The 13734-nt window shown below is 37.8% G+C and overlaps 1 protein-coding gene across 1 annotated transcript in view; it reads left to right on the top strand.

Moving 5' to 3' along the window:
• Window positions 1-1717: 1717 nt before the first annotated feature.
• The window catches only part of LOC118536021 (F-box only protein 9), a 35455-nt gene continuing 23438 nt past the window's right edge, over window positions 1718-13734 (top strand). Inside the window, exon 1 of the mRNA XM_078065557.1 lies at window positions 1718-1823. The gene's annotated coding sequence lies outside the window, so the exon portion shown is untranslated. The remainder of the gene's footprint in view (window positions 1824-13734) is intronic.

The raw sequence follows: 13734 nt of genomic DNA, 5'->3' as shown, positions 1-13734 counted from the left end.
GTCATATATGAAAAGGGACCTCGGAGGTTACCACATCCAACACCCTCTCTTTACAGATGTGAAAGCTGAGGCCTGGGCAGGCTTTTACTATGACTCAAGCAATGTGTTTTGCTCTCTGAGATGACAAACATGACTGATCCTTGTTCCCAATGCACTGACTCTAGGAAGAGACAAAATGTCAATCCAAGTGTTAGGTGCTGTGATACAAGCACAGGTTTTGTAGGAAAACAAAGGCAATTCACAGGACCAGAAAATGCTTCTTACTGGGATAATGCCTGAGCTGAACCTTAAAGGGTGAGAAATAGCCAAGTGAAGAAGAAATTATTCCGGATGGAGAGAACAAGCAGCATATGCAAGAGCTTGGACCTGGAGAGAGCAGGGAAAGCTCTTGAAAGAAGTCACTTTAGCATGACTGCTCGGATAGAGCTAGAAGGTTGAGTTACTAAGGGGATACCCTAGGGAGCTTAGGTCCCTTCCCATTAGCTGTACTTAGCGTTTACAGTAATAAATCAGCCTCTTACTGGAGAATGGAAAGAGCCTTTTCAATGGGATCTATAAATTCAGAGTCCTTCATTATGTATTTTCCTATTAGTAGGAAAGCTCCCAGCTTAAAGAGACGAAAAAATATATTTGATGATACATTAATGCTTCCATTTTCCAGTTTTCTGGAAATTAATTCAGAATCTTGGCCGCTTTCATTTATTTTTTCATTAATTTATCCTTTACAGTGAGCCTAGCACTTTATTTTATACCAACTAGTTCAAGACTTAATGGCACCTCTGCTTTGAGCCTGGTAGTCAGAGATAAGATGTGGGGCTTATTTATGTTGCTCTGTAAAGTACTGCACGTATGTCTGGTGGCCGAGTTCAGAAATATGTGTTAATATAAATGGTTTTGTCCTAGAAACAAATCACAATGAAAATCTACAATTATTAAGCTTACATCTTTGGAGCAAGTGAAATTGGTTTCATTATTTCTTATTTCTGACCCTCAGGTCATTTCCCCTATTGTTACATTATAGGACTGAACACATGAAGTGTTGAGCAAGTCCCATTTGCTAATAAGTCTGTTAGCCAACAGACTGACCTGAGGCAACATGTCATTTTCCCTGGTAGGTAGGATTCAGTTTAATTTAGCAAACATATATTGAGAATACAAGGATAAAAGGTAAGGAAACTGACCTGAGACCTGTACTAAGCCGCAGGCCATTCCCCAGTAATTCCAGTCCAGTTTTATTCCACTTTAAATCAATCCAGTATATAAAAATCTGGGTTTGTGAAACAGAACAGGCTTCTTTACAAAAACATTCACTATTACATGTCTTTGATTAATGAGCTTTCCTAGGACATTTAAAATAATAGACAAAAGTCATATTCACGTATTGGGAACATGCCAGTCGTGTAAAAGGAAGAACATCCAAATATGGACTAAAAACAGTCAAATTTTAAGTGATCCATGAAACAAAAACTATTTGCTGAGCTCTATGCTGCTACTATGTTATTTTTTGAAGCAAAGTTGTTTTAAATCACCTACCAAAACATTTTAACTGAAGCACAGTGAAGTTGTTTATTCTACAATGTTACTAAAGTATCAAATAATTAAACTTAGCTGTGAAGGGGATACCTAGAGAGAAGCAACTAAATATTTCACTGGACAGGTAGCTCAAGGAGATGTGGATTACAGAGGGAAACTGATGTTCACATATTCCTGATGAATTCTTTTGGTTTTTCTCCCCTCAGGCAGAAGCTGAGGAAGATTGTCATTCTGATAATGTCAGAGCAGAAGATGATGAAAATGAAAGCCCTGCTGAAACAGATCTGCAGGCATGTTTCTTCAAGTGTATATTTAATTCTTATTCCATTGCTTTCCATGCATAAGCAAAAATTGGCCGTACTTATGGAGATTTATCAGTTCTCTCTCTTTTTTTTTTTGATTACTTATGTATTTAAGTAATCTCTATCCCCAGTGTGGGGTTCGAACTCACAACCCCCAAGATCAAGAGTCCCATGCTCTTCTGACTGAGCCAGCCAGGTGCTCCAAGATTTATCGGTTCTTATTTGCATTGAACTTAACTGTATTTTCATACTGGTTTACAGAATGTGCAAATTAAAGCTGTGTTACAGATTTTTTTTTTAACCATTTGTCACCATATGTCATTATAGTATCATCGGCTATATTCCCTATGGTATACTTTTCATCTGTGACTTATTTATTTTATATTAGTCCCCTTCACCTTTTTGACCATTGCCCCATTGTCCCCTCTTCCAGCCACCAAGTTTCTTCTCTGTATTTATGAGTCTGTTTCTGTTTTCTTGTCTTTTCATTTGTTTTGTTTTTTAGATTCTATGTATAAGTGAAATCGTATGGCATTTGTCTTTCTCTTACTTGACTTAGCATTGTATCCCCTAGGTCCATCCATATTGTCAAAAATAGCAAGATCTCACTCCTTTTTGTGGCTGGGTAATATTCTGTTGTATGTGTGTACACACATATACGTTGACACATACAACATCTTTATCCATTTATCTATTGATGGATGCTTTAGGTCGCTTCCATATGCTTCCATATTTTGGCTATTTTAAATAATGCTGCAATAAACAGAGAGGTATATATAACTTTTTTTTGTTTGTTTTGAGGTACATATATCTTTTCAAATTAGTGTTTTAGTTTCCTTTGGATAAATACCCAGTAGTGGACTTACTGGATTATATGTTATTTCAATTTTTATTTTTTTGAGGAACTTCCATGCTGTTTTCCACAGTGGTTGGAACAATTCACAAGGGTGCTTTTTTTCTCCACATCCTCGACAAAACTTGTTATTTCTGATCTTTTTGATTCTAGCCATTCTGACAGGTGTGAGGTGATAATTCATTGTGGTTTTGATTTGCATTTCCCTGATAATTAGTGATGTTGAACATCTTTTCATGTACCTGTTGGCCATTGTCTTGCTTAGAAAAATGTCTATTCAAGTTCTCTACCCATTTTTTAATAGGATTATTTGTTTTATTAGTATTGAGTTGTATAAATTCTTTATATTGGATTATTTGCAAATCTCTTCTCCCATCAGTAGGTTGCCTTTTTGTTCTGTTGATTGTTTCCTTTGCTATGCAGAAGCTTTTTATTTTGGTGTAGTCCCAATAGTTTATTTTTGCTTTTGTTTTCCTTACCTAAGGAGACATATCTATAAAGATGTTGCTAAGGCCAATGTCCAAGAGATAACTGCCTGTGTTTTCTTCTAGGAGTTTATGGTTTCAGATCTCACATTTAGGTCTTTGAGTTTATGTTTGTGTGTGGTATGAGAAAGTGGTCCAGTTTTATTCTTTGGCATGTAGCTCTCCAGCTTTCGCAGCACCATTTTGCAGAGATTGTCTTTTCCCCCTTGCATATTCTTGCCTCCTCTGTTGTAGGTTAATTGACCATTTAAGTGTGGGCTTATTTCTGGGCTCTCTCATCTGTTCCATTGATCTTTGTATCTGTTTTTGTTCCAGTACCATACTGTTTTGATTACCGTAGCTTTGTAGTATATCTTAAAATTCAGAGTTGTGATACTTCAAATTTTGTTCTTTCTCAAGATTGCTTCGGCTCTTCAGGGTCTTTGTGGTTCCATATAAATCAGGATTATTTGTTCTAGTTCTGTGAAAAATACTATTGGTATTTTAACAGGGATTGCATTGAATCTATAGGTTGATTTGGGTAGTGTGGACATTGTAACAATATTAATTCTTCCAATCTACGAGCATGGGCTATCTTTCCATTTATTTGTATTGTCTTCCATTTCTTTCATCAGCGTCTTATAGTTTTTATTTATTTTTTATTTTATTTTATTTTTAAAGATTTTATTTATTTATTTGACAGAGACAGAGATAGCGAGAGCAGGAATACAAGTAGCGGGAGTGGGAGAGGGAGAAGCAGGCTGCCCCCCGAGGAGGGAGCCCGATGTGGGACTCAATCCCAGGACCCTGGGACCATGACCCAAGCCGAAGGCAGACGCTTAGCGACTGAGCCACCCAGGCGCCCATGTCTTATAGTTTTTAAAGTATAGCTCTTTCACCTTCTTGATTAAGTTTATTCCTAGATAATTTCTTTCAGGTGCAATTGCAGATGGGATTGTCTTCTTAATTTCTCTTTTTGCTACTTTGTTCTTAGTGTATAGAAATGTAGCAGATTTCTGCAACATTTTGTATCCTGCAACTTTACTAAATTCATTTATTCAAATAGTTTCTTGGTGGAGTCTTTAGGATTTCCTATATATGGAAATATATATATGTCACTGGAAATAGTGACAGTTTTACTTCTTCCTTACCAATCTGGATACTTTTTATTTCTTTTTTTCTTTTAGAGAGAGAGAATGCACAGTAGTTAGGGGGTGTGGGGGAAAGGGAGAGAATCCCAAGCAGGCTCCATGGGCACTTGTGGGCTCGATCCCACGGCCCTGAGATCATGACCTGAGCCAAAATCAAGAGTCAGACTGACTTAACCACCTGAGCCACCCAAGCACCCCATGGATACCTTTTATTTGTTGTTTGATTGCTGTTGATAGCACTTCCAGTACTATGTTGAATGAAAGTGGTGAGTGGGCATACTTGTCCTGTTCCTGATCTTAGGGGAAAAACTATGGATTTTTCACCATTGAGTATGGTATTAGCTTGGGTTTGTCATATATGCCCTTTATTATGTTGAAGTATGTTCCCTCTAAACCCATTTTGTTGGGAGAGTTTTTATCCTGAATGGATGCTGAATTTTGTCAAATACTTTTTCTGCATCTGTTGAGATGATCATATGGTTTTTATACTTCCTTTTATTAGAGTGAAGTTTCACATTGATTTGCAAATATTGAATCACCTTTGCATCCTGGAATAAATTCCACTGATTGTGGTGCATGATCCTTTTAATGTATTACTGAATTCAGTTTGCTAATATTTTGTTGAGGATTTGTACATTTATGGTCATCAGAGATACTGGCCTGTAGTTTTCTTTTTTTTTAGTGTCTTTGTTGGTGTCAGGGTAATGCTGACCTTGTAGAGTAAATTTGGAAGATTTCCTTCCTCTTCTGTTTTTGAAATGGTTTGAGAAGAATAGGTATTAACTCTTCTTTAAATGCTTGATAGGAAAAAAAAAAATGCTTGATAGAATTCACCTGTAAAGTCATCTGGTCTTGGACTTTTGTTTGTTGGGAGTGTTTTGATTACCAGTTCAATTGTGTTAAGGTAATTGATCTGTTTAAATTTTCTATTTATTCTTGATTCAGTTTTGGAAGACTATATTTTTCTAGGAATTTATCCATTTCTTCTAGGTTGTCCAATTTGTTGGCATATACTTTTTCATAATATTATCTTGCAATTCTTTGTATTTCCGTGGTGTCAGTTGTTATTTCTCCTTCTTCATTTCTGAAGCTACTTGAGTTCTCTTTTTGTCTTGATGAGTCTGGCTAAATATATTTTTTTTCCCCCAAAAAACCAGCTCTTAGTTTCATTGATTCTTTCTATTCGTTTTTTAGTCTGTTTCATTTATGTCTGCTCTAATCTTTATTATTTCCTTCTTCGTACTAGCTTTGGGCTTTGTTCTTTTAGTTCCTTTAGGTGTCAGGTTAGATTGTTTATTTGAGATTTGTTTCTTGAAGTAGAAACTTCTATCACTATGAATTTCCCTCTTAGAACTACTTTCACTGCATCCCAAAGATTTTGGACCATTGTATTTCCATTTTCATTTGTCTCCCATGTATTTTTTGATTTTCTCTTTGATTTCTTTGTTGATTTATTGGTTGTTTAGTCATATGTTATTTAGCTCCTTCGTGTGGTTGTGGTTTTCCCACTTTTTTTCTTGTAATTGATTTCTAGTTTCATAGTGTTGTGGTCAGAGAAGATGCTTGATATAATTTCAAACATTTTATTTATTTTTTATTTTAATCCCAACATAGTTAATGTACAGTATTAGTTTCAGATGTACAGTATAGTGATTCAACAATTCCATACATCACCCAGTGCTCATTATAGCAAGTACACTCCTTAATCCCCATCACCTATTTCACCATCCTCCCATCACCTCCCCTCTGGTAACCATCTCAGACTTTTCAAATTTATTGAGACGTATCTTGTGGCCTAACATGTGATCTGTCTTGGAGAACGTTTCATTTACACTTGAAAAATATGTGTATTCCGTTGCTTTTGTTTGGAATGTTCTGTATATATCTGTTAAGTCCAGCTGGTTTACTGTGTTGATTGATTTGTGTGTGTGTGTGTGTTGATTAATTTTTGTTTGTTTCCTTATTGATTTTCTGTCTAGATGATCTGTCTGTTGATGTAAATGAGGTGTTCATGTCCCCTACTGTTATTGTGTTACTGTCCATTTTTCCTCTGTTAATATTTGTTTTATATATTTACGTTCTCCTATATTGGGTGCATAGGTATTTGTAATTGTTTTATTCTTCTTTTGGATTGATCTTTTTATCTGTTTTACATTATTAAGTAGTGCCTTTCTTTGCATCTTGCTACAGTCTTTATTTTAAAGTCTGTTTTTTCTGATACATGTATTGCTTTTTTTTTTTTTTTGCTTCCATTTGCATGGTATATATTTTTCTCTTCCTCCACTTTCAGTTTGTATATGTCTCTAGATATGAAGCCTTTTTTTTTTCTGACTAAAACGTACAGTAAGTAAATAAAAGGTACACTTTATTGGCTTATCTCTAAATATTTCTGTCACACACTTTTTTAGTCTTACAAATTATTTTAAAAAAGAGAAGATATACTGTGAAATACTGTACGTGGAAGTTTTTATCATGAATGGATGTTGCACTTTGTCAAATGCTTTTTCTGCATCTATTGAAATGATTATATGGTTCTTATCCTTTCCCTTATTGATGTGATGTATCACATTGATTGATTTGCAAATATTGAACCACCTTGCAACCCAGGAATAACTCCTACTTGACTGTGGTGAATGATTTTTTTAAATGTATTTTTGGATTCAGTTTGCTGGTTTCTGTTGAGCATTTTTGCATCTATGTTCATCAGGGATATTTACCTGTAGTTCTCTTTTTTAGTAGTGCCTTTATCTGGTTTTGTTATCAGGATAATGCTGGCCTCATAGAATGAATTTGGAAGTTTTCCTTCCTCTTCTACTTTTTGGAATAGTTTGAAAAGAATAGGTATTAACTCTTCTTTAAATGTTTGGTAGAGCTCTGCACAGTGGCAATATTATAGCTAATGAAGTTTATCCAAGGCACAGTTATTGCTAATTAAATGTTTGGTAGAATTCCCTCTGAAGCCATCTGGTCCTGGACTTTTGTTTGTTAGGAGGGTTTTTTTGTTTGTTTGTTTTTTATTATTACTGATTCACTTTCTTTGCTAATTATCAGTCTGTTCAATTTTCTTTCTCTTCCTTTTTGAGTTTTAGTAGTTTATGTGTTTCTAGGAATTTATCCATTTCTTCTAGATGTCTGTTTGTTGGCGTACAGTTCTTCATAATATTCCCATAATTGTATTTCTGTGATATTGGTTGTTATTTCTCCTCTCTTATTTGTGATTTTATTTGATCCTTTCTCTTTTTCTTGGTAAGTCTGGCTAGAGATTTATCAATTTTATTGATTGCTTTTTTTTCCCAAAGACCCTGCTCCTGGTTTCATTGATATGTTCTGTTGGTTTTTTTTTTTTTTTAGTTTCTTTATCATTTATTTCTGCTCTAATATTTACTATAACCTTCCTTCTGGTTTTAGGTTTTGTTTGTTCTTTTTCTAGCTCCTTTAGGTGTAAGGTTAGGTTGTTTATTTGAGATTTGTCTTGTTTCTTGAGGTGACCAGCATTGCTATAAACTTCCTTTTCAGAACCAATTTTGCTGCATCCCAAAGGTTTTGGACTGTTGTGTTTTCATTTTCATTTGTTTCCGTGTACTTTTTAAATTTCTTCTTTTATTTCCTGGTTGACTCATTCATTGTTTAGTATCATGCTATTTAACCTCCATATGTTTGTGGTCTTTCCAAATCTTTTCTTGTGGTTGACTTCTAGTGTCATAGTGTTAATGGTCAGAAAAGATGCATGGTATGACTCCACTCTTCTTGGCATTTGTTGAGGTTTGTTTTGTAGGCTAATGTGTGATCTATTCTGGAGAATGTTCCTTGTGCACTTGGAAAGAATGTGCATTCTTTCTCATTTTGCATAATTCTTTTTTCTCTTTTGTTCAGCTTGATTACTTTCCATTACTCTGTCTTCTAGGTCATTGATTCGTTCTTCTGCTTTTCCAGCCTGCTGCTTGTTCCATCAAATGTGTTTCTCATTTTGTTTATTGAATCTTTTATCTCTATGTTATTCCTTATCTCTGTGTTAGTGATCTCACTGATGTCTTTCACTCTTCTCAAGTCCAGTGAGTATCTTTATGATCATTACTTTAAATTCTCTATCAGGCAAGTTACTCATATCTGTTTCACCTAAATCTCTGGCCATGGCCTTGTCCTGTTCTTTCATTTGGGACAAATCCTTCTGTCTTCTCATTTTGTCTAAGTCTCTGTGCCTACTTCTGTGTGTTAGGAAAGTCAGCTATGTCTCCTGTTCTTGAGGGTACTGGCCTTATGAAGAAGAGGTCTTGTAGTGCCCTGTAGTCTAGTGTCTCCTGTTCCCCAGGGCCTGGTGCTTCAGGGAGTGTCTCCAGTGTGTGCTATGTGCACTCTGCTGTTATGTCCTGGCTGCTTTATCCTTCAGGCCAGTCTGAAGAGGCTCCCTTTGCCTATTATGGGCAGTATTTGGTCCATTTGGTCCAGTTTTAACCAGGTGTGCTCTGGTCTGCTTATGATATGATACCTGTCACCACTGCCACCAGAACTGAAGCCCTGCAAAACTCCTGGGTTGGGAAACATGTGGGCAGGGGTTTGCATTGGGCTTCTAGGGGAGAAGGGGCCTGCCACAATGGGACTGAGGCAGTTGTGACTGGAAGGGTGGTACCTCTGGAGCATGGGGTGGTGGGGTTTGGTATAAGCAACTGTCCACTCTTTGCTCTCTCCTGTGTGCTAGTCTGTCTCTAGCCCTTCTCTGCAACTGCGACTCCCTCCCCACTAGAGTGTCCATGATCTGTTTCTCTCTCATGCTGTGTCTCCACACTTCTATCTTCTTTGATGTCACCTCTTCTCTACCTTTAGTTGTGGAATTTGTTCTGCCAGTCTTCAGGTCAGTTTCTGAAGTATTTAGGATGATTTGATAGTTATCTAGTTGTATTTGTGGGATGAAGCAATCCTAGGGTCCTCCTACTCTGCCACCATCTTTCAGACTCTGAAGTGAGTCTCTTGTGGGCAGCATATAGGTGGGTCTTATTTTTTAATCCATTCACCACACTGTCTTTTCATTGGAGCATTTAGTCCATTTACATTTAAAGTACTTGTTGATAGGTGTATTCTTATTGCCATTTTGTTCATTGTTTTTTGGGTTTTGTAGCTTTCCTCTCTTCCTTTTTTCTTCTCTTCCTCTCTTCCCTTGTGATTGATGGCTTTCTTTAGTGTTATGTTTGGATTCCTTCTTCTTTATCTTTTGTGTATCTATTATGGTTTTTTCATGTGTGGCTACCATGGGGTTCATTTATCACATCCTGTGCATACACCAGTCTATGTTAAGTTGATGGTCACTTAAGTTCAAATGCATTCTAAAGCTCTAACTTTTCAATACCCATTCCCTGTTCTTTGTATGTGATGTCTTATTTTACATCTTTTTAGTTTGTGTATCCCTTGACTAATTTTTATAGATATAATTGATTTTATTACATTAGTTCAACTTTTATACTGGCTTCCTAAGAATTACTCTACTACCTTTACTGTATGTTTGCTTTTACCAGTGAATTTTTTTTCTATCAATACCTTCTTTTAGTTATGGCCTTTACTTTCCATTTAAAGGATTCTTTTTAACATTTCTTATAAGGCTGGTTTAGTGGTGATGAATTTTTTTAACTTTTTTCTGTCTGGAAAACCCTGTCTCTCCTATTCTGAGTAATAGCCTTGCCGAGTAGAGTATTCTTGGTTGTAGGTTTTTTTCCTTTCAGCACTTTGATTATAGCATGCCACCCCCTTCTGGCCTGCAAAGTCTCTGCTGAAAAATCAGCTAATAACCTTATGGGGTTTCCCTCATATGGAACTGTTTTCTTTTGCTGCTTTTAAGATTCTCTCTTTATCATTACTTTTTGCCATTTTAATTATGGGTCTTGGTGTGGACTTCCTTGGGTTCATCTTGTTGGGGCTTTCTGCGCTTCCTGGACCTGGATGTCTGTTTCCCTCTCTAGATTAGGGAAGTTTTCAGGTATTCTTGAAATAAGTTTTCTGCCCCCCTCCCCCCGCCTTCTGGAACCCCTATAATACAAATTACTACACTCGATGATGTTGCAGAGGTCCCTTAACCTATTATTTTTTATTATTCTTTTTCCATTTTGCTATTGAGCTTGGTTGCTTTACGTTATCCTGTCTTCTGCATCACTGATCCATTCTCTGTGTCCTCTGATCTGCTGTTGATTCCCTCTCGTGTATTTTGCATTTTAGTTACTGAGTTCTTCAGCTCTGATTGGTTCTTTTTTATATTTTCTATCTCTTGGTTGAAGTTCCCACTGAGTTCATCCACTTGTAACTCTGTTGAGTATCTTTATGACCATTACTTTGAACTCTTTATTAGGCACATTGCTTGTCTTGGTTTCATTTAGCTTTTTTTTTTTTTTGGCGATTTTTGTCTTGTTTTTTCATTTGGGACATTTTCTTCTGTCTCCTCATTTTGTCTGACTCTCTGTGTTTCTTTATATTAGATAGGTCAGCTACATGTCTTGATCTTGAAAGTAGTGGCCTTGTGTGGAAGAAGTCCTGAGGTGCCCCGTAGCTCAGTTCCCTGATCACCAGAACCAGGCACGCCATAGTGTCCACTGTGCAGTCTGTGTCTGCCCTCCTGTTGTGGATGAGCTGTGACTGATACAGGCATGCTGTGGGTGGCCTGCTGCTCTGCCCTCGTTACAGCTGGGTTCAGTGATCTGCTGCTTCCTGCAGGCGCACAGGGCAGGTTTTGCTCCTGGTGCTGTTAGATACCCAGCTGTAGCTGCCGTGGGCTTTATAGTTGTTGGAGTCAGTCTTCATGTTGGCTGTCTGCAATTAACTGCGATGACAGCTGCAGGCACAGCAAAGGGCAGGGCTTGCTTCCTGCACAGCAGCAAAGAGGCTGGCTACGGGAATTGACATGCTGTTGTGTGGGGTTATCACCTTTCCGATGATAGGAGTCACTAGGAGGTTTGCTGGTCCTGGCCAGGCCTGCCTGCTGGCTGTAACGGGCATAGAGCTGTTTTGGATGGGTGTCTACAAGGTGGGAAGTCTACAGGTAAATACAGCAGCCGGACATACAGTGCTACCAAGGGAGAGGGATACTGTTAGAATTAGCTCCTGCATGCATCCAACTATTCAGGCTACGGGAGGGAAGAAAAATGGCACCCACCAGTACTTTTGTTCCTAGAGAACTCTCCTGCAGATACCCGCCCCTTTGGCACATGTCCTAGAATTAATAAATGCCCTATATGTATACCCCAGCATTTTCAAAGTGCTACTTCTGTGCTATTTCCTGGTGGAGTTTTTAGTGTGCTGACCCTTTAAGGATGGAGACTCCTTTTCCAATAGCTATCTGGATCTCCTGGAATTCAACCTTACTGATTTTCAAAGCCAGATGTAATGGGGACTCCTCTTCCCAGGCCTGGTGTGGGATTTGATCCCCTCGCTCCTCTATGCTTGTGATGTCCCTCCTGCTAGTGGTTAGTCACCCTGGGGAATTGGTTCCCAGCTGTGACCCTGCCCCTCCTACCCTTTTCAAAGAGGTCTTCTCTCTACAACTAGCTGTGGGAGATCTGTTCTGCCTCTTCAGGTTATTTACAGAATTAGTGGTGGTGGATGTTGTCTTGGTATGTCCATCAGAGAAGGTGAGCTCAGGATCCTCCCATTCACCACTTTCCACAAGCAGCAGAACCAGTTGATCTATCCCTCCCTACTACTTCTAGGTACTTTGGATGATACCAAAGTATCATGGGCTCCTCATGGGCTTCTTTCCTACAGGTACACTACCTTCGTGGAACTCTTGTTGGTAACTTATGGACCCCTGAAATTCACTTGGTCTCTAAAAGGTCAATGCCTCTGAATTTATTAGCAGAAGCCCAAAAGGAGAAAAAACTTGTTCAAATGTTAACACCTTTGCAAAGGTCTTAATGCAGTATTTTGTTATATTTTGCATTGAACAAATGTATAATGCACTAATTATTTTCTTATTCTGGAAAATTTTGAAAGTGCTCACACTGAAGATAACAATAATTGGCATTATGAGGTTTGACATATGTTCCAAACAAGGCATAACTGAAAACCCATCACCTTAAAAAGATTGACAGATTTGACCACCTAAAAGTTAAAACCTCTATGTAGAAGAGACATCATAAATCAAGAGAAATGATTAGCTAGAAAAGCTATTTACTATATATTGGCAGAGGATTGATACCTACCCTCAGTATATGGAACATCCTTATAAATTAGTATGAGTGACACAAGATGGAAAGATATGAATGGACAACTAAATGGAAAAAATAATATAAATGGCTATTAAATATTTGAAGAGATAATTAGTCTCATGATTTTTGAAATACAGATTAAATCTACATTGAGATTTTTCTTAATCAGATTGGTGAACAGTGCCCATTGTTGTCCAGGCTTTGAGAACACTCAAGCAGTGTACATGAAGTGTAAATTGCTACAACTTTTTTGGAGGGCAGAGTAGCAATATGGAACAAAATGAAAAACATTCGCTTTGATCAAGCAATTTTTTTTTTTTTAAGATTTTATTTATTTATTTGACAGAGAGAGACACAGTGAGAGAGGGAACACAAGCAGAGGGAGTGGGAGAGGGAGAAGCAGGCTTCCCGCTGAGCAGGAGCCTGATGCGGGGCTCGATCCCAGGAACCTGGGATCAGGACCCGAGCCGGAGGCAGACGCTTAACGACTGAGCCACCCAGGCGCCCCTCAAGGAATTCTTTTTTAAAGATTTATTTATTTTGAGGGGCGTCTGGGTGGCTCAGATGGTTAAGCGTCTGCCTTCTGCTTGGGTCCTGATCCCAGGGTCCTGGGATCGAGCCCCACATCAGGCTCCTGGCTCAGTGGGAAGCCTGCTTCTCCCTCTCCCTCTGGCTCTCCCCCTGCTCATGCTCTCTCTCTCTGTATCTGTGTCTCAAATGAATAAATAAAATCTTAAAAAAAAAGTATTTATTTATTTTGAATAAGAGAGAGTGTATGTGCATGAGTTGGGGGGAGGGGCAGAGAGGGAAAGAGAGAATTTCAAGCAGAGTACGCACTGAGCATGGAGCCCAGTAAGGGGCTGGATCTCACAACCCTGAGATATAACCTGATCCGAAATCAGGAGTCAGACACTTAACTGACTGAGCCACCCAGGTGCCCCGATCAAGCAATTTTATTTCTAGAAAATTAATCTTAAGGAAATGTTGGGGAAACTGAGTAAATATAAATGTACAAAAATGTTTATTATAGCATTGTTATATGAAAAAATAGACTACAACCTAAATATCCATCACTTGTATTGAGTAATGGTCTATTCATACAGTGAAATACACTGCAGTCATTTAAAAGGATGGGGCAAATCCTTGTGCATTGAAATAGAAAAATATTCGTTGTAATTACATTAATGAATCTTACTGAATTTATAAGCTTTATAATACTTATTTGGAATGTATCATCTAGCAGACATT

The sequence above is a fragment of the Halichoerus grypus genome, unplaced genomic scaffold, assembly GCF_964656455.1.
Source record: "Halichoerus grypus unplaced genomic scaffold, mHalGry1.hap1.1 HAP1_SCAFFOLD_130, whole genome shotgun sequence".
In the NCBI taxonomy this organism is placed as follows: Eukaryota; Metazoa; Chordata; class Mammalia; order Carnivora; family Phocidae; genus Halichoerus; species Halichoerus grypus.
The sequence above is the reverse complement of the archived record's forward strand: the minus strand, read 5'-3'. Positions and strand labels throughout refer to the sequence as shown.